General features: G+C 40.9%; 1 pseudogene; it reads right to left on the reverse strand.

Annotated features, from left to right (window-relative positions):
* Positions 1–5,914: 5,914 nt before the first annotated feature.
* Positions 5,915–19,855, reverse strand: LOC100357653 (cysteine and glycine-rich protein 2 pseudogene; annotated as a pseudogene).
* Between the last annotated feature and the right edge of the window lie 6,594 nt (positions 19,856–26,449).

A 26,449-nucleotide genomic window follows, 5' to 3' on the forward strand; every position in this document is an offset into this window, starting at 1 on the left:
CTATGTAAGTTTTTAGAGGTCAACCCTAGAATAATGCCCTCTGTGTTGTGTAGGACTTCTTCTCTGAGATTACACCAGGTACTGCCAGCCTTCCAGGAAACATGCAATAAGGTTGCTTGTTTGGGATTAATCACTGTATTATTTCTGCCATGTTCCTTCTCTTGGGCCTTGAGTAAGATGGGCTCCTCTTCATCACTATTCCACTTCCCATACTCCAAAATTAACAAATTTCACTATATCCACAACATTTGTGCAGATAGCTTTACCCAAATCCCCTTTAACTGACACCTAAAATGCTTTTTCCTTCCTCTTAAATGAGGTTTATTCATTCTCCCGTATCTCTCAAACCAAAATGGGGGCTGGAATTTTCCTTATTACCCACCATGAAGTCCAAACCAGGATATTACCACTGTTTCTCCACAAGACTCAGGCAACACGCACCTATTCCTCCTCCACCTCACTTTCCCCTCCTTCATTGAGACTTTAACAAAGGCAGAAAACTCCCTTTCTCTGGCTCCTGTTATTTGGTCAAGCACTGCCCCACACCTGGATTATTTATTTGTTAGCCACTTTAATAAATTAGCTCAGTTGTTCAGTCAGTCATCTTAATATTGAATAAGCACTAGGTATCTACACAAAGTGCTGGTAATCCTGGATACATCAAGGAACAAACAGGTACCCTGCTCTTCTTGAGCTTATAGTGAAGAGGAGATGCAAAATCAGGGCTGGTGGGAGTCCTACATTTTATTCAAAAAACGGAAATGGAGTGATACTTTAGAGAGTGTCTTGAGAAAGTTTCTCTAAGGAGAGGACGTTAATCTGAATTAGCCAAGAGTCTGGGATGCAACGGAGTTTAGTTGGAAAAAAGGCCAAGGTAATGGGAGCATTGAGATTGGGAGGCAAGGTAGCATATCATGAAGAAAAAGCAGCAAATGGAAGATCAGATTTATGCAAACTGTGTATTCATAGACCAGAATAGGTAGTTGGCCAGCCTGCCCCTGAAATACATCTTTGTCCCTTCAGCTTGTGTCTCCGAATGCCACCTCTTAGATTGGCTACTTATGTGCGTCACCAATTGTGGATGTTCCAGATATTTATGATTTGGGGGGTAACTATTAGAGGTTTCTATAACCATTGAGTCTTAGTTCTACCTGCAAAGCACTGGCCATTAGGTCGAGTGCACTGGCCATTAGGTCGAGTGCACTGCCATTCACTCTATCACCTCAGGGTTAGTGGATAGTTCTAGTGCTTGGCCTAGTGAAAATGCCAAGCCCTCCATTCCCAACTCTGTGTCTGAGAGGACAAGACATTGCTCAGAAGGTCAGTCTGAAGTGGGAACAGACTAATCTACCAATGGTGTGGTAAGGTCTTAAGAATTCTCTGAGTCTATGGGGCTGGTGCCATGGCGCAGTGGGTTAATATTCTGCCTGAGGAAATGGCATCCCATTTCTAGTCCCGGCTGCTCCTCTTCCAATCCAGCTCTCTGCTATGGCCTGGGAAAGCAGTAGAAGATGGCCCAAGTTCTTGGGCCCCTGCACCCCCATGGGAGACCGGGAAGAAGCTCCTGGCTCCTGGCTTCTGATTAGCACAATTCCGGCTGTTGTGGTCATTTGGAGAGTGAGCCAGCAGATGGAAGACGTTTTTCTCTCTCTCCCTCTCACTGTCTGTAACTCTACCTCTCAAATAAATAAATAAAATCTAAAAAAAAAAAGAATTCTCTGAGTCTAGGCTAAACAAATGACCAATTTATGCTTTTGAAAATCTATGATTCTCACACCAACTTGCTTCATCTTAAAAAAAATGCGTGTAAGATTCTTGTGTTAAATACACTGGGAAACCAATGATTTTTTTATAGGTTTTGTTTGCTTTTCTTTAGCTGTGGCAATTTTTTCTCAGCACTTTCTTTAGCAGCATCAAGATGGGTTTCAGAAACCACAAATTGTTTCTCAGAAACAGAAAGCAAGAGAAACTTTGAAAGGAAATGCACATTCACAAGGTGAATCTGAAGTTCCATGTAATTGTCTTCAAGTCAGTTAGTTCTCACACACCTTCCCTGTAGACCTGATGAAAACTCTGGATAACTGAATGACACTGCTTAGAATACAATCGCTAGATTCTAGCAAAACATCAAGCCTGCCCCAAAAGAGCCACCAGAGAGTAAAACCAAATTAATGTTTAAATATCTTGAGTATAACCCATGTACAAACATGATACCAGATGCCAAAATTAACAAGTTATTTTAGAAAGCCTGACACTTCTAACTTTAAAGAGAATACATTTTTTACTGTTAAAATGCGTTCCTAGAGGCCAGCAGTATGGCGTAGAAGGTAAAGCTGCTGCTTGCAATGCCGGCATCCCACGTGGCTGCCAGTTCTTGACCCAGCTGCTCCACTTCCTATCTAGCATCCTGGAAAGGCCTGGGAGAAGTACTTGAGCCCCTGCTATCCTCATGGGAGACCTGGAAGGAGCTCCTGGCTCCTTCTGCCTTGGCCCAGGGCTGGCTGTTGCACTCTTCTGGGGATTGAACCAGCAAATGGAAAATCTCTCTGTCTCTCCCTCTCTCTTTTTAAAAATACATGCCTTTTTCTTTCATGTCAATATTGGATTTGAAAATCTGGAACATTTTATCATCTTAAAATGTCAAAAACAGCTTTATTGAGATAAATTCATGAATCATGCAAGTCATCTACATAAAATATACACTCCAATAGCTTCTCCTATGTTCACAAAATTGTCAACTGTCATCCCAATCAATTTTAGATCATTTTCATTACATAAATAGAAATTTCTTAACCACCAGTTCTCATTCTTCATTTCTCTACTTCCCACCCTTCAACTTCTTCCCTCCACCCAACTTCTCCATCTCCACCCCCACCCAACCCAAGTCCCCAGCAATCACTTGTCTACTTTCTGTCTCTATATATTTGGCTATTCTGGGGACACTTTTTAAAATTCCCTTTTATCTAAGTGTAATTGCATATCCTTTGATTAACACCCTTTTCCTGTGGTCTACTGCTACAAACTCATAACAGTTTAAAAAGGAAAAGGAAATCTTTTAATGTTTCACTATTCTCTTCCCATGGGAGGAGTAGGGAATTGGAACAGGTACCAGTGAGCACTTGCAGTCAGAGTTTATAGGGAACTGAAATGACTTCTCTTCTGTGTGCACGAGTGTCTTTGTGACTGACAGAGAACCAGGCTGGAGGACAGCACTGTCTTCTAGGAGGAACTAACCCTTGGGCATCCCCCAGCACTGCCTCAGTCTGGCTTTTGGCACTTCTTACTCCTCTTCTTACAGAACTCATTCTCTCCTTTGCAGAGAGTCATGATTGATTTAAAGTAGAAATAGCACCATCTCTGTCTCTACATTCTTCTCCTATGCTACATCTGCACCTTAGGAAGGTTTGCATAACTCATAATCCCCACCCCTTCCTGTTTCTTATTCCTGTGCATTACAGCAGCTCTCAGTGGTTTTAGGATATCCAGTGTCTGCATTGTTCTCCTTGTCTTCATGTATTGTTCCCATGCTAATTACTCTTTGCTTTTCTCATGCACACTCTCTGGCCATACTAGTTTTGTTTCACCTGCTCTAAAACAATGATCCCTTTCTTGCTTCAACATCTTCTCTGCACAGAAATCTTCCTTTACCTGCAATAGTCTGTGAGTTCCTTCTTATCCACTAAATTTCAGCTCAACTATCACATCCTCAGAAAGGCCTTCTGTATTAATTTCAGGTCTCTTTTTTTATGCTATTTTAATTTATTTGAAAGACAGAGTTACACAGAGGAGGAGAGGCAGAGAGAGAGAGAGAGAGAGAGAGATTGAAAAAGATTCCAGCCAAATGGCCACAACAGCCAGACTTGGGCCAGTCTGAAGCCAGGAGCTTCTTCCAGGTCCCCCAAGTGGATGCAGGGGCCCAAGGACTTGGGTCATCCTTTCTGCTTCCCCAGATACATTAGTAGGGAGCTGGATTGGAAACAGAGCAGCTGGGACCTGAACTGGTGCCCAAAGGGGATGCCAGTGCCACAGACCACAGCTTAACCCACTGTGCTGCAGCACTAGCCCCTAGTTGGGCTCTCTTGTGCTGCACCTACAATCCTCAAATCTTGTTGGCTTCATACAGTACAGTATTTCTTATTTCCAAAGCATAAGCTCCAAGGTAGCTGTCTTCCATGTGACTTTGAATATTTGCTATCTCCATCTCAATCCAAGATCTCCTTCATGAATACCACAGCCGAAAGTGTGTTGAAGAGTCTCTCAATGGCCCTTAAATGCTTCAACCCCATCTGAGGTTCACCTTACTGCCAAGACTCAAGGAAGATGTAATCCTCCCCTTTGCCAGAAGGAGAGGATTTATTTCTAGTGTCTGTATGGCCATTCTCCAACACTGGCCTCATTCACTATGTTCGTTTGCTTTCTTGCCCTATTATCTGTCTATCATCTACCTATCTATTTATCTAATCTCCATCTCTGTATCTCTGATTCTGTCTTGCATTTATAGGTACACTAATGTACCTATGGAAAAGCCACACTCTTAATTTTATCTTTTCTCTGAGTATTTATGCAAATGAATACATTAATTGTTTCTGCCATAAAGCCCTTTGGTCTTTTGAGAGGAATTACCAATACATATAGCAGACATGCCTCTTTAAAAAACAAAAGATATTTATTTATTTGAAAGGCAGAATCACAGAGAGAGACAGGGAGAACTCTTCCATCTGCTGGTTTACTTCCCAAAAGCCCACAATGGCCAGGGCTAAACCAGGCTGAAGCCAGGAGCCAGGAATTCCATGCAGGTCTCCCACATGGGTGGAAGGAACTCGAGTACTTGAGCCATCATCCACTGCTCTCCCAAGTGCATTAGCAGGGAGCTAATAGCAGAAGCAAAGTAGTTAGTACTATAATACGGTGCATCAACAAGCAAGCAAGAGCCTAACCCACTGTGCCAAAATACCTACCTTGAATACAAGCTTTTTTTTTTAAGATTTTGTTTATTTACTAGAGAGGTAGAGTTAAAAAGAGAGAGAGGGAGAGACAGAAAGATCTTCATCCACTATTTCACTCCACAGATGACCGCAACAGCCAGAGTGAGCCGATCTGAAGCCAGGAGCTTCTTCAGAGCCTCCCACAAAGCTGCTGCAGGTGCCCAAACACTCGGGCCATCTTCTACTATGTTCTCAGACCATTAGCAGGGAGCTGGATTAGAATTGGAACATCCGGGACTCGAACCAGTACCCATGTGGGACGCCAGCACCCTAGGCAGAGGATTAACCTACAGCACCACAGTGCCAGCCCCAAGTACAAACTTTAATTTGATCTTTCCCTAGGTTGTTTTATTTTTCAAGCTGAAATTTTATTTAAAATGAAGAAATGGTTCTTGAAAATGCTGGTGAATAAACCAAAAGGATACATTGCTCTCTTCCTACAAGTTAGCCAGCATATCCAAGTACAGGACAACATACAGTACTTAATGCTGGTAGGTTTTCACAGTTTAGTGTGTTTTTTTTTTAAGATTTATTTATTTACTTGAAAGTCAGAGTTACACACAGAGAGAAGGAGAGGCAGAGAGAAAGAGGTCTTCCATCTTCTGGTTCACTCCTAGTTGGCCGCAACAGCCAAAGCTGTGCCGATCCAAAACCAAGAGCCAGGAGCTTCTTGTGAGTCTTCCATGAGGGTGCAGGGGCCCATAGACTTGAGCCATCTTTACTGCTTTCCTAGGCCACAGCAGAGAGCGGATCAGAAGTGGAGCAGCCAGGACTGGAACCAGAGCCCAAACGGGATGCCAGCACTGCAGGTGGTCACTTTACCTGCTGCGCCACAGCGCCAGCCCCCACAGTTTAGTGTTAAAAGATTATCGGCATATAGATTACGATGAGATTCTTAGTGTGTAATGTTTAATTCTGGGGTTGCACCTTTACTGAGTGTGAACAAGAGCTCCTGCTCCTTGGCCATAACCAAATCGTTTGGGCCCAAAGTTCTTTGCATAACAACCTTTATAGTAGATTTCACCTTCCTTCTCAGCCAGAGTTATTGATTCAAGACTCTTTCTGCATTTTGCACATTGGAAACAGGTTTTGTGCCAGGGCTTTCCAGCTCGAATTATCTTAGCAGCATATCAGAATCCCCAAATCTGCACCTTTATATTCCTGATTTGTTTTAGGTCTGTGCGAACGCTTTCTAGCTTGAGGCCAGTCTCTCACCATGGTCCATGCTGAACGTGCCTGCACCCTGGCCATAACCGTAGCCTTTGGACCCATACATGTTTCCCTGGCAGGATTTGCAGTAGATCTCTTCCTCATGAATTGCCACTGTTGTGCTAGATAAACTTTTACTGCAAACAAAACACGGGAAGCGGTAGCAGCAGAAGCTCCTCCCATTGCACTGCACTTCTTCTGCGTGGTACCAAGTCCTGCCGCAGGTTTCCTTTTCTCAGACAGGCGTTTCAGGTCAGAGATGCAAAGTCTCACCACAAGTCTCACCCCAGGCAGAACGGGCAGACTTTGTAGAAAAAAACCACGCAGGAAATCCAATCGTCTTCTAGGTTTATTTGAATGGAGCTTAGCTTTCAGGTCCTTTTGTCTCTGTGTTTGGAGTCTAAATCCTGTCAGGATTTCCAATTTTGCAAGACCCCAATTTCTTTTTTTTTTTTTCATTTTCGCTTATCTTTATGTACAGAAGATCGATTTAGTACCCATTAAGTAAAGATTTCTTCAGTTTGCACCCACACAGAAAATAAAGTGTAAAATACTGTTTGAGTACTAGTTATAGCATTAATTCACATTGGACAACACATTAAGGACAGAGATCCCACATGAGGAGTAAGTACACAGTGACTCCTGTTGTTGACTTAACAATTTGACACTCTTGTTTATGGTGTCAGTAATCTCCCTAGGCTCTAGTCATGAGTTGCCAAGTCTATGGAAGCCTTTTGAGTTCTTCGACTTCGATCTTATTTAGAGAGTTCATAGTCAGAGTGAAAGTTCTCTCCTCCCTTCAGAGAAAGGTACCTCCTTATTTCTTAGCCTGTTCCTTCTAATGGGATCTCACTCGCAGAGATCTTTCATTTAGTTCCTCTTTTTATTTATTTATTTATTTTTTTTGCCAGAGTGGCAAGACCCCAATTTCTGAAATCTATTTCTTTTCACATTTTCTTACAAACAATTATTTTTTGAGCACATAAGGTCTTGCAAAAACATGTCAATAGCCAGCAACACACATTAGAAACATTGTTTTCTCCTAGTCTCCTTTTCTTTAGTAAATAATCTTCCTTTGAGTTTGTACAGAAGCCAGTTTTACTAACCACCACATAATAAGAAATGTCATCTGTGGCCACCATGATCAAATTCCATGCTGTCCATCACTGGACTGCCAGCCCATGCCACACACTTTAAATATTTGTTTGGAAACAGCCTGCTTCAAATACCACTTTCTGGTCAGAAGTAGCCACAAGGCTCCACCTCATTGAAAGGGAAAGAGGAACTATAGTGCTCTCCTGTCCCTTAGAAACAAAGAGAATGGGACAGGAAGACTTCACACTTGCTATGACCAGTTTTTCAAAGTAGAAGTCACTCTTTCATCTTTTTTAGCCACATATTACTTCCTTATTACATGTGAAAGTTTAACACTTTTTTATTTACTAATTACTACCCCTATTTGTTTTCTTCATTTCCCCAGCTTGACTGTGACTTCCTTAAAGGCAAGGATCATGTCTGACTTTTTTTTTAACTTTTATTTAATAAATATAAATTTCCAAAGTACAACATTTGGATTATAGTGTCTTTTTCCCCCCATAATCTCCCTCCCACCCGCAACCATCCCATCTACAACTCCATATCCCATCCCATTCTTCATCAAGATTCATTTTCAATTATCTTTATATACAGAAGATCAATTTAGTATATACCAATTAAAGATTTCAACAGTTCGCACCCACACAGAAACACAAAGTATAAAGTACTGTTTGAGTACTAGCTATACCATTAATTCACATAGTACAACACATGAAGGACAGAGATCCTACATGGGGAGTAAGTGCACAGTGACTCTTGTTGATTTAACAATTGACACCTTTATTTATGACATCAATAATCACTCAAGGCTCTTGTCATGAGCTGCCAAGGCTACGGAAGCCTCTTGAGTTTGCCAACTCCAATCTTATTTAGACAAGGCCATAGTGAAAGTGGAAGTTATCTCCTCCCTTCAGAGAAAGGTACCTCCTTCTTTGATGGTCCCATTCTTTCCACTGGGATCTCACTTGCAGAGATCATTCTTTTTTTTTTCCAGGGTGTCTTGGCTTTCCATGCCTGAAATACTCTCATAGGCTTTTTAGCCAGATCCGAATGCCTTTAGGGCTGATTCTGAGGCCAGAGTGCTGTTTAGGACATCTGCCATTCTACAAGTCTGCTATGTATCCCACTTCCCATGTTGGATTGTTCTCTCCTTTTTAATTCTATCAGTTAGTATTAGCAGACACTAGTCTTGTTTATGTGATGCCTTTTTCACTTAATCTTATCGTTATGATCAATTATGAACTGAAATTGATCACTTTGACTAGTGAATTGGCATTAGTACATGCCATCTTTTTTTTTTCTTTCTTTCTTTTATTTTATTTTATTTAATGAATATAAATTTCCAAAGTACAGCTTATGGATTACAATAGCTTCCCCCCCAATAAGTTCCCTCCCACCCACAACACTCCCCTCTCCCACTCCTTCTCCCCTTCCATTCACATCAAGATTAATTTTCAATTATCTTTATATACAGAAGATCAATTTAGCATATATTAAGTAAAGATTTCCAGTTTGCACACACAAGAAACACAAAGTATAAAATACTAGTTGAGTACTAGTTATAGCATTAATTAAACACCTAAGAGTAATTGTGTATTTTTTTTATTTTCCCTGCCACTCACACCCCTCCCATCTCCCGCTCCCTCTCCCATTCCATTCACATCAAGATTCATTTTCAATTATCTTTATAGAGAGAAGGTCGATTTAGTATGTATTAAGTACAGATTTCATCAGTTTGCACTCACACAGAAACACAAAGTGTAAAAGACTGTTTCAGTACTAGTTACAGCATTAATTCACATTGAACAACACACTAAGGACAGATCCCACATGAGAAGTAAGGACACAGTGACTCCTGTTGTTGACTTAACAATTTGACACTCTTGTTTATGGCATCAGTAATCTCCATGGCTCTAGTCATGAGTTGCCAAGGTTATGGAAACCTTTTGAGTTCGCCGACTTCGATCTTATTCCGACAGGGTCATAGTCAAAGTGGAAGTTCTCTCCTCCCTTCAGAGAAAGGAACCTCCTTCTTTGATGGCCCCGTTCTTTCCATGGGATCTCATTCACAGAGATCTTCCATTTAGGTCTTTTTTTTTTTTCCAGGGTGTCTTGGCTTTCCATGCCTAAAATACTCTTGTGGGCTCTTCAGCCATATCCGAATGCCTTAAGGGCTGATTCTGAGGCCAGAGTGCTATTTGGGACATCTGTCATTCTATGAGTCTGCTGTGTATCACACTTCCCATGATGGATCGTTCTCTCCTTTTTGATTCTATCAGCTAGTATTAGCAGACACTAGACTTGTTTCTGTGATCCCTTTGACTCTTAGACCTATCAGTGTGATCAGTTGTGAACTGAAATTGATCACTTGGACTAGTGACATGGCATTGGTACATGCGACCTTTATGGGATTGTATTGGAATCCCCTTGCATGATTCTAACTCCACCATTTGGAGCAAGTCCGGTTGAGCATGTCCCAAATTGTGCATCTCCTCCCTCTCTTATTCCCACTCTTATATTTAACAGGGATCACTTTTCAGTTAAAATTTAAACACCTAAGAATAATTGTGTGTTAATTACAGAGTTCAACCAATAGTACTAGAACAAAACAAAGAGAAAATACTAAAATAGATAAAGTATTACATTTTACATCAACAGTCAGCACAAGAGCTGATCAAGTCACTGTTTCTCATAGTGTCCATTTCACTTTTGGTGCTCAGTTAGTTATTGCTGATCAGGGAGAACATATGATATTTGTCCCTTTGGGACTGGCTTAATTCACTCAGCATAATGTTTTCCAGATTCCTTCATCTTGTTGCAAATGACCTGATTTCGTTGTTTTTGACTGCTGTATAGTATTCTATAGAGTACATGTCCCATAATTTCTTTATCCAGTTTACTGTTGATGGGCATTTGGGTTGGTTCTAGGTCTTAGCTATTGTGAATTGAGCTGCAATAAACATTAATGTGCAGATAGCTTGTTTGTTTGCCAATTTCATTTCCTCTGGGTAAATTCCAAGGAGTGGGATGGCTGGGTTGAATGGTAGGGTTATATTCAGTTTTCTGAGGAATCTCCAAACTGACTTCCATAGTGGCTTGACCAGTTTGCATTCCCACCAACAGTGAGTTAGTGTCCCTTTTCCCCCACATCCTCTCCAGCATCTGTTGTTGGTAGATTTCTGTATGTGAGCCATTCTAACCTGGGTGAGGTGAAACCTCATTGTGGTTTTGATTTGCATTTCCCTGATTGCTAGTGATCTTCAACATTTTTTCATGTGCCTGTTGGCCATTTGGATTTCCTCTTTTGAAAAATGTCTATTGAGGTCCTTGGCCCATCTCTTAAGTGGGTTGTTGGTTTTGATGTTGTGGAGTTTCTTCCTTTCTTTGTAGATCCTGGTTATCAACCATTTATCTGTTGCATAGTTTGCAAATATTTTTTTCCCAATCTATCGGTTGCCTCTTCACTTTCCTGACTGTTTCTTTTGCAGTACAGAAACTTCTCAATTTGATGCAATCCCAAATGTTAATTTTGGCTTTGACTGCCTGTGCCTACGGGGTCTTTTCCAAGAAGTCTTTCCCAGTACCTATATCTTGCAGTGTTTCTCCAATGCTCTCTAATAATTTGATGGTGTCGGGTCATAGATTTAAGTCTTTAATCCATGTTGAGTGAATGTTTGTGTAAGGTGAAAGGTAGGGGTCTTGCTTCATGATTATGCACATGGAAATCCAGTTTTCCCAGCACCATTTATTGAATAGACTGTCCTTACTGCAGGAATTGGTTTTGGATCCTTGATCAAATATAAGTTGGCTGTAGAAGTTTGGATTGATTTCTGGTGTTTCTATTCTGTTCCATTGGGCTATCCATCTGTTTCTGTACCAGTACCATGCTGTTTTGATTACAACTGCCCTGCAGTATGTCCTGAAATCTGGTATTGTGATGCCTCCGGCTTTGTTTTTGTTGTACAAGATTGCTTTAGCTATTCGAGGTCTCCTGGGTCTCCATATGAATTTCAGCATCATTTGTTCCAGATCTGAGAAGAATGTCTTCAGTATTTTGATTGGCATTGCATTGAATCTGTAAATTGCTTTTGGGAGAATGGACATTTTGATGATATTGATTCTTCCAATGCATGAGCATGGAAGATTTTTCCAATTTTTGGAAAAAAATCCTATTCTATTTCTTTCTTTAAGGTTTTGTAATTTTCATTGTAGAGATCTTTAACGTCCTTGGTTAAGTTTATTCCAAGGTATTTGACTGTATTTGTAGCTATTGTGAATGGGATTGATCTTAGAAGTTCTTTCTCAACCGTGGCATTGTCCGTGTATACAAAGGCTGTTGATTTTTGTGCATTGATTTTATATCCTGCTACTTTTCCAAACTCTTCTATGAGTTCCAATAGTCTCTTAGTAGAGTTCTTTGGAACCCCTAAATACAGGATCATATCATCTGCAAAGAGGGATACTTTGAGTTCTTCCTTCCCAATTTGTATCCTTTTAATTTCTTTTTCTTGCCTAATAGCTCTGGCTAAGATTTCAAGAACTATATTGAATAGCAGTGGTGAGAGTGGGCATCCCTTTCTGGTACCAGATCTCAGTGGAAATGCTTCCAACTTTTCCCCATTCAATAGGATGTTGGCTGTGGGTTTTTCATAGATTGCTTTGATTGTATTGAGGAATGTTCCTTCCAAACCCAGTTTGCTTAGAGTTTTCATCATGAAAGGGTGTTGTATTTTATCAAATGCTTTCTCGGTGTCTATTGAGATAATCATATGGTTTTTCTTCTGCAGTCGGTTAATGTGGTGTATCACATTGATTGTTTTGCGCACATTAAACCATCCCTGCCTACCAGGGATAAGTCCCACTTGGTCTGGGTGGATGATCTTTCTGATGTGTTGTTGCATTCTATTGGCCAGAATTTTATTGAGGATTTTTGCATCTATGTTCATCAGGGATATTGGTCTGTAATTCTCTTTCAATGCTGCATCTTTTTCCAGCTTAGGAATTAAGGTGATGCTGGCTTCATAAAAAGAATTTGGGAGGATTCCATCTTTTTCAATTGTTCTGAATAGTTTGAGAAGAATTGGAGTTAGTTCTTCTTTAAATGTCTGGTAGAATTCAGCAGTGAATCCATCTGGTCCTGAGCTTTTCTTTCTTGGGAGGGCCTTTATTTCTGTTTCAATTTCTGTCTCAGTTATGAGTCTGTTTAGGTTTTCTATGTCCTCCTGGTTCAATTTAGGTAGGTTGCCTGTGTCCAGGAATCTATCCATTTCTGATAGATTTTCTTGTTTGCTGGCATAGAAGTCCTTGTAGTAATTTTTGATGATTCTTTTTATTTCTGTGGTGTCTGTTGTTACGTTTCCTTTTTCATCTCTGATTTTATTGACTTGAGTCTTTTCTCTTCTTTTTTTAGTTAGTTGGGCCAATGGGGTGTCAATTTTGTTTATTTTTTCAAAAAACCAGCTCCTCGTTTGGCTGATTTTTTTTAATTTTTTTTTATTCAATCCTGTTGATTTCTTCTCTGATTTTGATTATTTCTCTTCTCCTACTAGATTTGGGTCTGGTTTGCTGCAGTTTTTCTAGATCCTTGAAATGCGTTGAAAGCTCATTTATTTGTTGCCTTTCCAATTTCTTGATGTGGCACCTATTGATATGAACTTTCCTCTTAACACTGCTTTTGCTGTATCCCATAAGCTTTGGTATGTTGTGTTGTTATCCTCATTTACTTCCAGAACGTTTCTGATTTCTCTTTTGATTTCTTCTATGACCCAGTTTTCATTCAGGAGCATGTTGTTCAGTCTCCATGTGTTTGTGTATGCTCTAGGGTTTCCTGAGTTGCTAATTTCCAACTTCATTCCTTTATGGTCTGAGAAGTGCATGGTATGATTCTAATTCTTTTGAATTTGCTGAGACTTGCATTATGACCTAGAATGTGGTCAATCCTAGGGAAGCTTTCCTGTACTGCTGAGAAGAATGTAAATACTTTCTGTGTAGGATGAAAAGTTCTATAGATATCTGTTACATCCATTTGGGCTATATTGTCGTTCAGATCTTCTGTTCCCTTGTTGATCTTCTGTCTGGTTGATCTGTCTATTTCTGAGAGTGGAGTATTGAAGTCCCCCAGTACTATTGTATTGAAATCTAAGTCTCCCTTCAAGTCCCTTAACAAATCTTTTAAATAAAGTGGTGCGCCCTGTAATTAGGTGCATATACATTGATAATTTTTATATCTTCCTGTTGAATTGATCCCTTAATCATTATATAGTGCCCCTCTTTGTCTCTCTTAACAGTTTTTGTGTTAAAGTTTATGTTGTCCGATATTAAGATGGCTACGCCTGCTCTTTTTTCATTTCTGTTGGCATGGTATATCTTTTTCCAGCCTTTCATTTTCAGTCTGTATGCATCTTTGTTGGAAAGATGTGTTTCTTGAAGGCAGCAAATAGATGGGTTTTGTTCCTTAACCCAGTCAGCCAATCGGTGTTTCTTAACTGGACAGTTCAGGCCATTAACGTTCAATATGACTATTGATAGATGGTAACTTTCCTCTGCCATTTGCCAAAGATATTTTCTAATATATGCTTTGAATTCCCTGTGATCTTTTTCTGTGAGGATTACTTCCTTTACCTTCTTTCATATTGATGACCGTGTTTCTGTGTTTCTGTGTGCAAGACATCTTTAAGCATCTTTTGTAGGGCTGGACGAGTGGTGACAAATTCTTTCAATTTCTGTTTGTTATGAAAGGTCTTTATTTCATCTTCATTCACAAATGAGAGCTTTGCAGGATATAATATTATGGCCTGGCAGTTTTTCTCTCTTAGTACCTGGGCTATGTCTCGCCATTCCCTTCTAGCTTGTAGGGTTTCTGATGAGAAGTCTGCTGTGAGTCTAATTGGAGATCCTCTGAGAGTAATCTGACGTTTCTCTCTTGCACATTTTAGGATCTCTTCTTTATGTTTCACTGCGGTGAGGTTAATTACAACATGTCGTGGTGAGGATCTCTTTTGGTCATGTTTATTAGAGCTTCTATGAGCTTCCTGTACTAGGATGTCTCTGTCCTTCCCCAAACCTGGGAAATTTTCTGCTATTATCTCACTAAAAAGGCCTTCTAATCCTTTCTCCCTCTCCATGCCTTCAGGAACTCCTAGAACTCGAATGTTGGGTTTTTTTTAATAATATCCTGTAGATTCCCAACAATATTTTTTAGATTTCTAATTTCCTTTTCTTTTCTTTGGTTTGACTGTATCCTTTCCTGTTCTCTGTTTTCTAATTCCGATATTCTCTCTTCTGCTTCACCCATTCTGTTTTTAAGGCTCTCTAATGTGTTTGTCATTTGATCTATTGAGTTCTTCACTTCATTATGATTTCTCATCATTATCACAATTTCATGTTTTACTAGTTGTTTCATTTCATTTTGATTCCTCCTTAATATTTCATTTTCATGAGAAAGATTTTCTATCTTGTCCATTAACGATTTCTGTAGTTCAAGAATTTGTTTTTGAGAACTTAATGTTCTTATCAATTTTTTGAGATCTGTTTCTTGCATTTCTTCTATCTCACCATCTTCATAATCTTGAATTGGGATGTCTTTTTCATTTGGGGGCATCACAGTGTCTACCATGTTCTCATTACCTCGGTTTTTGCGTTTGTTGTTTGGCACATTGGAGATATTCTTTGTTTTCTTCACTGTGGTGTTTTTCCTGTTATATTTTGACTCTAGATTAAGTGGACTGTCTGTATTTGATGTAGCCTTAGAGGCTTGGGATGGGTGTGGCCTGAGAGCTCTGTTTGGTTCCTCAGGGTCAGGGGTGTGCCAAAGGTGACACTCCCAGGTTAGGTGCAGCAAATCTCTCTCTCTTTCTTTCTTTTATTTTAAATCAAAAGGAAAGTAATTCCACACAGCTGAACAGAATTGGAAGTAGTTAGCAGGCAAATGATATACCCACAGGAGCCAGAGATCAGAAACTCTTTCCCAAGGACCACAGAGGGAATCTGTCCTGCCCTCAGTGTGGGCTAAAATTCTCCTGCAATCTCCCACTGGGTTGCCAAGGTTACTGAATTGTAGCGTCTCTGGAGAGTACTCAGGTGAATTCCGTGAGTTCTCTCCCCCACCGTTTCTTTTTTCACAGTTTCAGTTCAGTAGCACCACAAATTCACTGGGTCCTAATCTCCTGTTAATTCACCCCCCCCCCACCAGAGTCAGGTTTTTCTGTTAGGCTCAGGGCCAGTGCAGACCTGAGGTCGCCCTGCTTATGACATATGTCCAAGATGGTGCCTGCTCTTTGTCTTGCTCGCCTTTGAAAGGTGAGCGGAGAGAGAGAAACTCGTGTCTGTATAGGTCACTTTTTTTTTCTCTCTCTCTCTTCTAGTTAGCCTGGTGAACTTTCCCCCACAGGGTTGCTCCCTCTAGTCTCCTCTTTCCACTTGCCTGCTAGTGTCTCAGGCTACTGAAGTTTGGCTCACCTCGTGTTCCTGCGCTGGTGTGTTGAGTCTGCCGCTGGTGTCCTGAACTGTGGGCTCCCACGCTCTCCACGCAGGTCCACTGTGAATCACCAGTTCCGGAAGAGTTTCCTCTGCTGTTTCTTCCCCGACTCTTCCCTGAACCTGCAGTATCTCTATTTTTATTAAACTGTCTCTCCCCGGACTATCAGTGTGCTCCCTTCCTATTCCGCCATCCTGCCGCCCACCGATCCTGTCTGACTTAATCACTCTTTAGGTTGCATGGGTTGTAGCGCAGTGCTTAGGATGTTATAGGTGTTCACTAAATAATGAGTGAGTTGATGAATGAATGAGTGAAAAGTAGACAGATTTTTCACTTCTGCTACTTCCAGATCAGTACCATGCCTGTTTCATTCTGCTCAGAACAGGAGCCCTTCTGCAGGGGTCATGCCTGTCTGAGCACACTACACATCTCAAAGCAATGTACAACATCTTGAATGGCCACCCTGGTCACAGACAGTAGGTCGCCTGTTCAGGTAAGGATAGGGCAATGCCAAGAAGAAGACAGTTCATGGAGTAGAATGCAGGTGCAGCTGAAGGGCCACGTGAACGCCCACTCCCACCCACTTTCAGCAAAATCACCAAGCCTCGTCAGGTTCAGTGGAGCTGCAGGGCTCGGCAGAGCAAGGACCCTCCCACGATTTCTTTCTTCCCTTCTTGCCCAGCTCAGCTGCTTCTGTCTTGTTTGCTCAGCGCGGTTGTCTTCCCCACAGTCTTCTCTCTTTCTCCTCCACTCCTGCCATGCCTACTACATACATAACTGATTTAGCTAAGAACAGCCATTTTCTTAATACTCTAGCTGTAGAAAGCAATCAAGGCCGGCACCGTGGATCAATAGGCTAATCCTCCACCTTACAGCACCAGCACACTGGGCTCTAGTCCTGGTTGGGGCGCCGGATTCTGTCCCGGTTGCCCCTCTTCCAGGCCAGCTCTCTGCTGTGGCCAGGGAGTGCAGTGGAGGATGGCACATGTGCTTGGGCCCTGCACCCCATGGAACACCAGGAGAAGCACCTGCTCCTGCCTTCGGATCAGCATGGTGTGCCGGCCACAGCGCGCCAGCCACGGCAGCCATTTGAGGGTGAACCAACGGCAAAGGAAGACCTCTCTCTCTGTCTCTCTCTCTCACTGTCCACTCTGCATGTCAAAAAAAAAAGGAAAAAAAAGAAAGCAATCAAGAGCAATAGCTGATATTCTATGTTTTGTTTTTAGATTCCTTTAAGAGGGTTCTCTTCCTTTCTTGTAAGCAATGAACCAAGCCTGGCAGATGTGATCCACAACTAGTCTCAGAGCTTGCCTACTTGTGACTTTACTTTGGCACTCTCTACCTGATCTCCTCAGGGAGTGTCAGGCACCTACAGCACTTACCTTGTTAAGCTAATTCAAGTTCAAGTTTGGACACTAATGAAACTCCTCTGGCTCTCTTCCTAACTCTGACTATTCACTCAAGTCTTCTTCCCACTCTTTCCCCTCTCACCCAAACCATTAATGAAGTTTAGTCTTCTCCTCATGCCTGAAAAATCTCTTGGTTCTACCCCTGCCGAGACATGTGAACTTGGGCAATCTTGTTGATTTCTCTGGGCCTCAATTCTTTCATGTGAAAAATGAAAATAATAATACTTGCCTCTGTAGATTATTGTGAAAATTAAATGAGTTGACACCTGTAATTTTTTAAAGATTTATTTATTTATTTATTTGAAAGGCAGAGTGACAGAGAAAGAGAGAGGAGAGACAGAGATCTTCTATCATTAATTCGCTCCTCAAATGGATGCAACAGCCAGGGTTATGCCAGGCTGAAGCCGGGAGCCAGGAGTCTTCAGGGTCTCCCATGTGGGTGTGGTGTCCAAGATTTGGGCCATCCTTTGCTGCCTTCCCAGGTGCATTAGCAGGGAGCTGGACTGGAAGTAGAGCAGCTGGGACTGGAACAGGTAGGTACCCATATGGGATACCAGCACTGCAGGACACGGCTAAACTCATTGCACCACAGCACCGACCCCTAATTGTGCCTGGCACATAGTAGAAGCATTGGCAATTATTATTATCTTTCTCCATGACTTTGACAATGAACTCTAGGTTAACATTTTTAAATCTTTGTCTTCAGTTCCTTCCTTTCCAATGTTCTGTATGGGTATTTCCATTTGCCCCAACCGAAAATAGAACTCATTTTTCATGAAAACTTAATTCTTCCAGGATTTTGTATGCCACTTAAGGATATTAGTCTCTCAGTCTAGAAAACTCAGGGTCACTGGTGGATGTCTCTCCATTTCCTGTGCAGTTTCAGTTGGCCTCAGAACTGCCCTTCAGTCTGGACCTCTTGTTTCCATCCTCACTGAATGTGACCCAGGCCTTTACGAACTTTTCCCACTGCCCGGATGTGCTCCTTGCTCTGAATTTTGCTGCAAACCTAAAATTGGTCTTTATAAAAACTCATTTTAAGAAATGAGTCTAAATTTATCTGAGAGATTTTTGTGAATAATATAAGAATCTTTGTAGTATTCTTCATAATAATAGTTTAAAAATTGTAGAAAAACATAATAAACATAATAATTGGTACAATTAACCTAAGAACTGAAAACAAAAAAGTCAAAGAACAAATATCTAACAAGAACAGAAAAAACTAAGATATTCAAACAAGCAAACAACACATAACAATAAAACATTGCTATGGCTGCAATCAACAGCAAAGACAGCTCCTTTCTTTTAATGCTCAGTCTGATGACATCTTAAATCAGAGTTACTAGTTCTGTTTCTTCCCTTCTGTGCCATTTTAAAATAAATAACAATGTAATAGCTTTTAATGGGCCTATTGTAACATTCTTTTCCAAGGTTCTGTCTCCTGTGAAAATAAAAGGAAAATTATGATGACGACATTGAAACAGCTTTTTTTTTCTTTTCTTTTCTCTCTTTCTTTTTTTTTTTTTTTTTTTTTTTTTTGACAGGCTGAGTGGACAGTGAGAGAGAGAGACAGAGAGAGAGGTCTTCCTTTGCCATTGATTCACCCTCCAATGGCCACCAGGGCCGTCGGGCTGCGGCCGGCACACCATGCTGATCCGAAGGTAGGAGCCAGGTGCTTATCCTGGTGTCCCATGGGGTGCAGGGCCCAAGCACATGGGCCATCCTCCACTGCACTCCCTGGCCACAGCAGAGAGCTGGCCTGGAAGAGGAGCAACCGGGACAGAATTCGGCGCTCCGACCGGGATTAGAACCCGGTGTGCCGGCGCTGCAAGGCGGAGGATTAGCCTATTGAGCCACGGCGCTGGCCTGAAATGGCTTTTTAGAAGGTAGTCAGGGCATTGAGATGCCACTTGCGATGCCTGCAACTCACATTTGAGTGGCTGGATTTGAATTCCAGCTCGGCTTCCAATTCCAGCTTCTGCTAATGTGCTTCTTGGGAAGCAGCAGGTGATGGCTCAAGTACTTGAGTCCTTACCGTCTGCATAGGACATTTGGATTGAATTTTAGGCTCTTGGCTTCAGCCTGCCCCAACCTGGGCTGTTTTGGTCATTTGGGGAGCGAATCAGTAAATGGATTCTCTCTCTCTCTGTCCTTCTAAACATATGAAAATAAATAAAAAAAAAATCTTTTTACAAAGGGGGCATTTGGTGGCTTTCATATAGAAATCAATATATAATAATCAAGGGCAGAGCCAAGATGGTGGAATAGTGAGGGCACACACTGATAGTCTGGGAAAGGATAGTTTAACAAAAGTGGAGTTACTGTAGTTTCAGGGAAAGGCTCGGGAAAAAAATTGCAGAGGAAACTCTTCTGGATCCAGTGGATGTGACATGGAGGACCTACAGGGAGAGCAACTACGCCCACGGCTCGGAAGCCCAGCTGCAGAGTCTGTGCACCAGCAGTGGAAGGGGAGGTGAGACAGAACCTCAGTAGCCCAAGACATCGGCAGGGAAATGGCAGAAAGAGCCTAGAGGGAACGAGGCTTGAAGCCCCGCTGGGGAAAGTTCACCAGGCTGACTGGAAGAGAGAAAAAAATGAATAAATAAGGGTGACCAGCACAGACACAAGCCTCTTTCTCTACTCACCTTACAAAGGCAAGCAAGATAATGAGCAGGCGCCATTTTGGACGTATGTAAAGTGGCGCCTGCCATCAGCCAAGCAGAAAAACCTGACTCTGGTGGGGAGAAATAACAAGAGGTTAGGACCTAATGAAGGTGTGGACTAATGAACTGAGACTGAAAATCTGAGAGTGGGGAGGGGGGTCCGGGAAGATGGTGGAATAGGAAGGGAGCACACTGATAGTCCGGGAAGAGACAGTTTAATAAAAGTGGACATACTGCAGGTTCAAGGAAGAGTTGGGGAAGAAACAGCAGAGGAAACTCTTCTGGAACTAGTGATTTACGGTGGACCTGTGTGGAGGGTGCGGGAGCTCACAGCTCAGGACACCAGCTGTGGAATCTACGCATCAGCACTGCAGTGCGAGGTGAGCCTAAACTCAGTAGCCCGAGACACCAGTGGGAAAGCAGAAGGAGGAGCCTAGAGGGAATGAGGCTAGAAGCCCTGTGGGGGAAAGTTCACCAGGCTAACTAGAAGAGAGAGGGGAAAAAAACAAGGGACCGGTACAGACATGAGTCTCTCTCTCTCCACTCATGTCTGAAAGGAGAGCAAGACAAAGAGCAGGCACCATTTTGGACATATAAAAGCTGCACAACCTCAGGGCTGTGCCCGGCCTCAACCAAGCAGAAAAACCTGACTCCAGGTGGGTGAAATAACAGGAGGTTAGGACGTAGTGAATGTGTGGAGCTAACAAACTGAGACTGTGAAAAAAGAGATGGTGGGTGAGAGAACTCACAGAGTTCACCTGAGTACTCTCCAGAGACGCTACAATTCAGTAACCTTGGCAACCTGGGGGAGACTGCAGGAGAATTTGAGCCCACACTGAGGGCTGCATAAACTCTTTGTGTGGTCCTTGGGAGCATAAACTCTTTGTGTGGTCCTTGGGAAAGAGCATGTGAATGTTATACCCACAGTGGCCAGATTTCATACATTGGCTACCTTCAATTCTGCTCAACTATGAGGAATTACTTCCCTTCAAAATCTCAAAAAAAAAAAAAAAAGAAAGAAACAGAGAGAGAGAGAGAGAGAGAGAGAGAGATTTACCACGCCTAACCTGGGTGTTTCATCTTTGGCACATTCTTAACCCTGAAGAACCAAACAGAGCTCTCTGGCCACACCCATCACAGCCTCCAAGGATCCATCAAAAGCAGACAGTCCACTTAATCAAGAGTCATAGTATAATGGGAAAGAACACTACAGTGAAGAAACCAAAGAATATCTCCAATATGCCAAGCAACAAACACAGAAAACAAGGAAACAAGAAAAAGGAAGACACTATGACACCCCCAAATGAACAAGACACCCTAATTCAAGATTATGAAGATGATGAGATAGAAGAAATGCAAGAAACAGATCTCAAAAAATTGATAAGAACATTAAGAAGTTCTCAAATACAAATTCTTGAACTACAGAAATCCTTACTGGACAGGATAGAGAATCTCTCTCATGAAAATGAAATATTAAGGAGGAATCAAAATGAAATGAAGCGACTAGTAGAACAGGAAACTGTGATAGTGAAGAGAAATCAAAATGAAATGAAGAACTCAATAGATCAAATGACAAACACATTAGAGAGCCTTAAAAACAGAATGAGTGAAGCAGAAGAGAGAATATCGGACTTAGAAGACAGAGAACAGGAAAGGATACAGTCAAACCAAAGAAAAGAAAAGGAAATTAGAAATCTAAAAAATATTGTTGGGAATCTACAGGATACTATTAAAAAACCCAACATTCGAGTTCTAGGAGTTCCTGAAAGCACGGAGAGGGAAAAAGGGTTAGAAGGCCTTTTAGTGAGATACTAGCAGAGAATTTCCCGAGTTTGAAGAAGAACAGAGACATCCTAGTACAGGAAGCTCATAGAATCTCTAATAAACATGACCAAAAGAGATACTCACCATGACACATTGTAATCAAACTCACCACAGTGAAACATAAAGAAAAGATCCTTAAATGTGCAAGAGAGAAATGTCAGATTACTCTCAGAGGATCTCCAATCAGACTCACAGCTGACTTCTTATCAGAAACCCTACAGGCTAGGAGGGAATGGCAAGATATAGCCCAGGTACTAAGAGAGAAAAACTGCCAGGCCATAATATTATATCCTGCAAAGCTCTCATTTGTGAATGAAGATGAAATAAAGACCTTTCATAGCAAACAGAAATTGAAAGAATTTGTCACCACTCGTCCAGCTCTGCAAAAAATGCTTAAAGATGTCTTGCACACAGAAACACAGAAACATGGCCATCAATATGAAAGAAGGTAAAGGAAGAAAACCTACCAGTAAAAGAGCATGGGAAGCTCAAAACATATACTGGAAAATATCTTTGGGAAAATGGCAGGGCAAAGTTACTACTTACCAATAGTCACATTGAATTTTAATGGCCTCAACTCTCCAGTTAAAAAAACACAGACTGGCTGAATGGATAAAGGAACAAAACCCATCTATTTGCTGCCTTCAAGAAACACATCTTTCCAACAAAGATGCATACAGACTGAAAGGTTGGAAAGAGATATTCCACGCCAACAGAAACCAAAAAAAAGCAGGTGTAGCCATCTTAATATTAGACAACATAAACTTTAACACAAAAACTGTTAAGAGAGACAAAGAGGGAAACTATATAATGGTTAAGGGTTCAATTCAACAGGCAGATATAACGATTATCAATGTATATGCACCTAATTACAGGGCACCAGTTTATTTAAAAGATTTGTTAAGGGACTTAAAGGGAGACTTAGATTTCAATACAATAGTACTGGGGGACTTCAATACTCCACTCTCAGAAATAATAGATCATCCAGACAGAAGATCAACAAGGAAACAGCAGATTTAATCGACACTATTGCCCAAATGGATCTAACAGATATCTACAGAACTTTCAATCCTACATCTAAAGACTTTACATCTTCTCAGCAGTGCATGGAACCTTCTCTAGGATTGACCACATACTAGGTCATAATGCAAGTCTCAGCAAATTCAAAAGAATTAGAATCATACCATGCACTTCTCAGACCATAAAGGAATGAAGTTGGAAATTAGCAACTCAGGAAACCCTAGAGCATACACAAACACATGGAGACTGAACAACATGCTCCTGAATGAAAACTGGGTCATAGAAGAAATCAAAAGAGAAATCAGAAACGTTCTGGAAGTAAATGAGGATAACAACACAACATACCAAAACTTATGGGATACAGCAAAAGCAGTGTTAAGATGAAAGTTTATAGCAATAGGTGCCTATATCAAGAAATTGGAAACGTACCAAATAAATGAGCTTTCAACGCATCTCAAGGATCTAGAAAAACTGCAGCAAACCAGACCCAAATCTAGTAGGAGAAGAGAAATAATCAAAATCAGAGAAGAAATCAACAGGATTGAATAAAAAAAAATTACAAAAAATCAGCCAAACGAGGAGCTGGTTTTTTGAAAAAATAAACAAAATTGACACCCCATTGGCCCAACTAACTAAAAAAAGAAGAGAAAAGACCCAAATCAATACAATCAGAGATGAAAAAGGAAACATAACAACAGACACCACAGAAATAAAAAGAATCATCAAAAAATACTACAAGGACTTCTATGCCAGCAAACAAGAAAATCTATCAGAAATGGATAGATTCCTGGACACATGCAATCTACCTAAATTGAACCATGAAGACATAGAAAACCTAAATAGACCCATAACTGAGACAGAAATTGAAACAGTAATAAAGGCACTCCCAACAAAGAAAAGCCCAGGACCAGATGGATTCACTGCTGAATTCTACCAGACATTTAAAGAAGAACTAACTCCAATTCTTCTCAAACTATTCAGAACAATTGAAAAAGATGGAATCCTCCCAAATTCTTTTTATGAACCCAGCATCCCCTTAATCCCTAAGCCAGAGAAAGATGCAGCACTGAAAGAGAATTATAGACCAATATTCCTGATGAATATAGATGCAAAAATCCTCAATAAAATTCTCACCAATAGCACACAACAACACATCAGGAAAATCATCCACCCAGACCAAGTGGGATTTATCCCTGGTCTGCAGGGATGGTTCAATATTCGCAAATCAATCAATGTGATTCACCACATTAACAGACTGCAGAAGAAAAACCATATGATTATCTCAATAGATGCAGAGAAAGCATTCTATAAAATTCAACACCATTTCATGATGAAAACTCTAAGGAAACTGGGTATAGAAGGAACATTCCTCAATATAATCAAAGCAATTTATAAAAAAACACACGGCCAGCATCCTATTGAATGGGGAAAAGTTGGAAGCATTTCCACTGAGATCTGGTACCAGACAGGGATGCCCACTCTCACCACTGCTATTTAACATAGTTCTGGAAGTTTTACCCAGAGCCATCAGACAAGAAAAAGAAATTAAAGGAATACAAATTGAGAAGGAAGAAGTCAAACTATCCCTCTTTGCAGACGATATGATTCTTTACCTAGAGTATCCAAAGAACTCTACCAAGAGACTATTAGAAATCATAGAGGAGTTTTGCAAAGTGGCAGGATATAAAATCAATGCACAAAAATCAACAGCCTTTGTATACACAGACAATGCCATGGCTGAGAAAGAACTGCTAAGATCAATCCCATTCACAATAGCTACAAAAACAATCAAATACCTTGGAATAAACTTAACCAAGGATGTTAAAGATCTCTACGATGAGAATTACAAAATCTTAAAGAAAGATATAGAAGAGGATACCAAAAAATGGAAAAAATCTGCCATGCTCACGGATTGGAAGAATCAACATCATCAAAATGTCCATTCTCCCAAAATCAATTTACAGATTCAATGCAATCTCAATCAAGATACCAAAGACATTCTTCTCAGATCTAGAAAAAATGATGCTGAAATTCATATGGAGGCACAAGAGACCTCGAATAGCTAAAGCAATCTTGTACAACAAAAACAAAGCCGGAGGCATCACAATACCAGATTTCAGGACATACTACAGGGCAGTTGTAATCAAAACAGCATGGTACTGGTACAGAAACAGAGGGATAGCCCAATGGAACAGAATTGAAATACCAGAAATCAACCCAAACATCTACAGCCAACTTATATTTGATCAAGGATCTAAAACCGATTCCTGGAGCAAGGACAGTCTGTTCAACAAATGGTGTTGGGAAAACTGGATTTCCACGTGCAGAATCATGAAGCAAGACCTCTACGTTACACCTTACACAAAAATCCACTCAACATGGATTAAAGACCTAAATCTACGACCTGACACCATCAAGTTATTAGAGAACATTGGAGAAACCCTTCAAGATATTGGCACAGGCAAAGAATTTCTGGAAAAGACCCGGGAGGCACAGGCTGTCAAAGCCAAAATCAACTATTGGGATTGCATCAAATTGAGAAGTTTCTGTACTGCAAAAGAAACAGTCAGGAGAGTGAAGAGACAACCGACAGAATGGGAAAAAATATTTGCAAACTATGCAACAGATAAAGGGTTAATAACCAGAATCTACAAAGAGATCAAGAAACTCCACAAAAACAAAACCAACAACCCACTTAAGAGATGGGCCAAGGACCTCAATAGACATTTTTCAAAAGAGGAAATCCAAATGGCCAACAGGCACATGAAAAAATGTTGAAGATCACTAGCAATCAGGGAAATGCAAATCAAAACCACAATGAGGTTTCACCTCACCCTGGTTAGAATGGCTCACATACAGAAATCTACCAACAACAGATGCTGGCAAGGATGTGGGGAAAAAGGGACACTAACTCACTGTTGGTGGGAATGCAAACTGGTCAAGCCACTGTGGAAGTCAGTTTGGAGATTCCTCAGAAACCTGAATATAACCCTACCGTTCGATCCAGCCATCCCACTCCTTGGAATTTACACAAAGGAATTTAAATTGGCAAACAAAAAAGCGGTCTGCACCCTAATGTTTATTACAGCACAATTCACAATAGCCAAGACCTGGAATCAACCTAAATGCCCATCAACGGTAAACTGGATAAATAAATTATGGGATATGTACCCTTTAGAATACTATACCGCAGTAAGAAACAACAAAATCCACTCATTTGCAACAAAATGGAGGAATCTGGAACACATCATGCTGAGTGAAATAAGCCAGTCCCAAATGGACAAATACCATATGTTCTCCCTGATCAGTGACAACTGACTGAACATCAATAAGGAAATCTGTTGAAGTGAAATGGACACTATGAGAAACGGTGAATTGATCAGCATAGCCCTGACTGTTAATGAACAACTTAATTCATTATCCCTCTTAGTAGTTTTTTTTTTTTGTCTGTTCTACTTAATATGACTGGTTTAATTCTGTAATTAATACACAGTTATTCCTAATTGTTGAAATTTAACTGAAATGTGATCCCTGTTAAACATAAGAGTGGGAATAAGAGAGGGAAGAGATGTACAATTTGGGACATGCTCAAGCTGACTTGCCCCAAATGGTAGAGTTAGAAACATACCAGGGGATTCGAATTCAATCCCATCAAGGTGGCATGTACCAATGCCATCTCACTAGTCCAAGTGATCAATTTCAGTTCACAATTGATCATAATGAAAGGACTAAGAGTCAAAGGGAGCACATAAACAAGTCTAGTACCTG

Source organism: Oryctolagus cuniculus, chromosome 5, assembly GCF_964237555.1.
Source record: "Oryctolagus cuniculus chromosome 5, mOryCun1.1, whole genome shotgun sequence".
Classification (NCBI taxonomy): Eukaryota; Metazoa; Chordata; class Mammalia; order Lagomorpha; family Leporidae; genus Oryctolagus; species Oryctolagus cuniculus.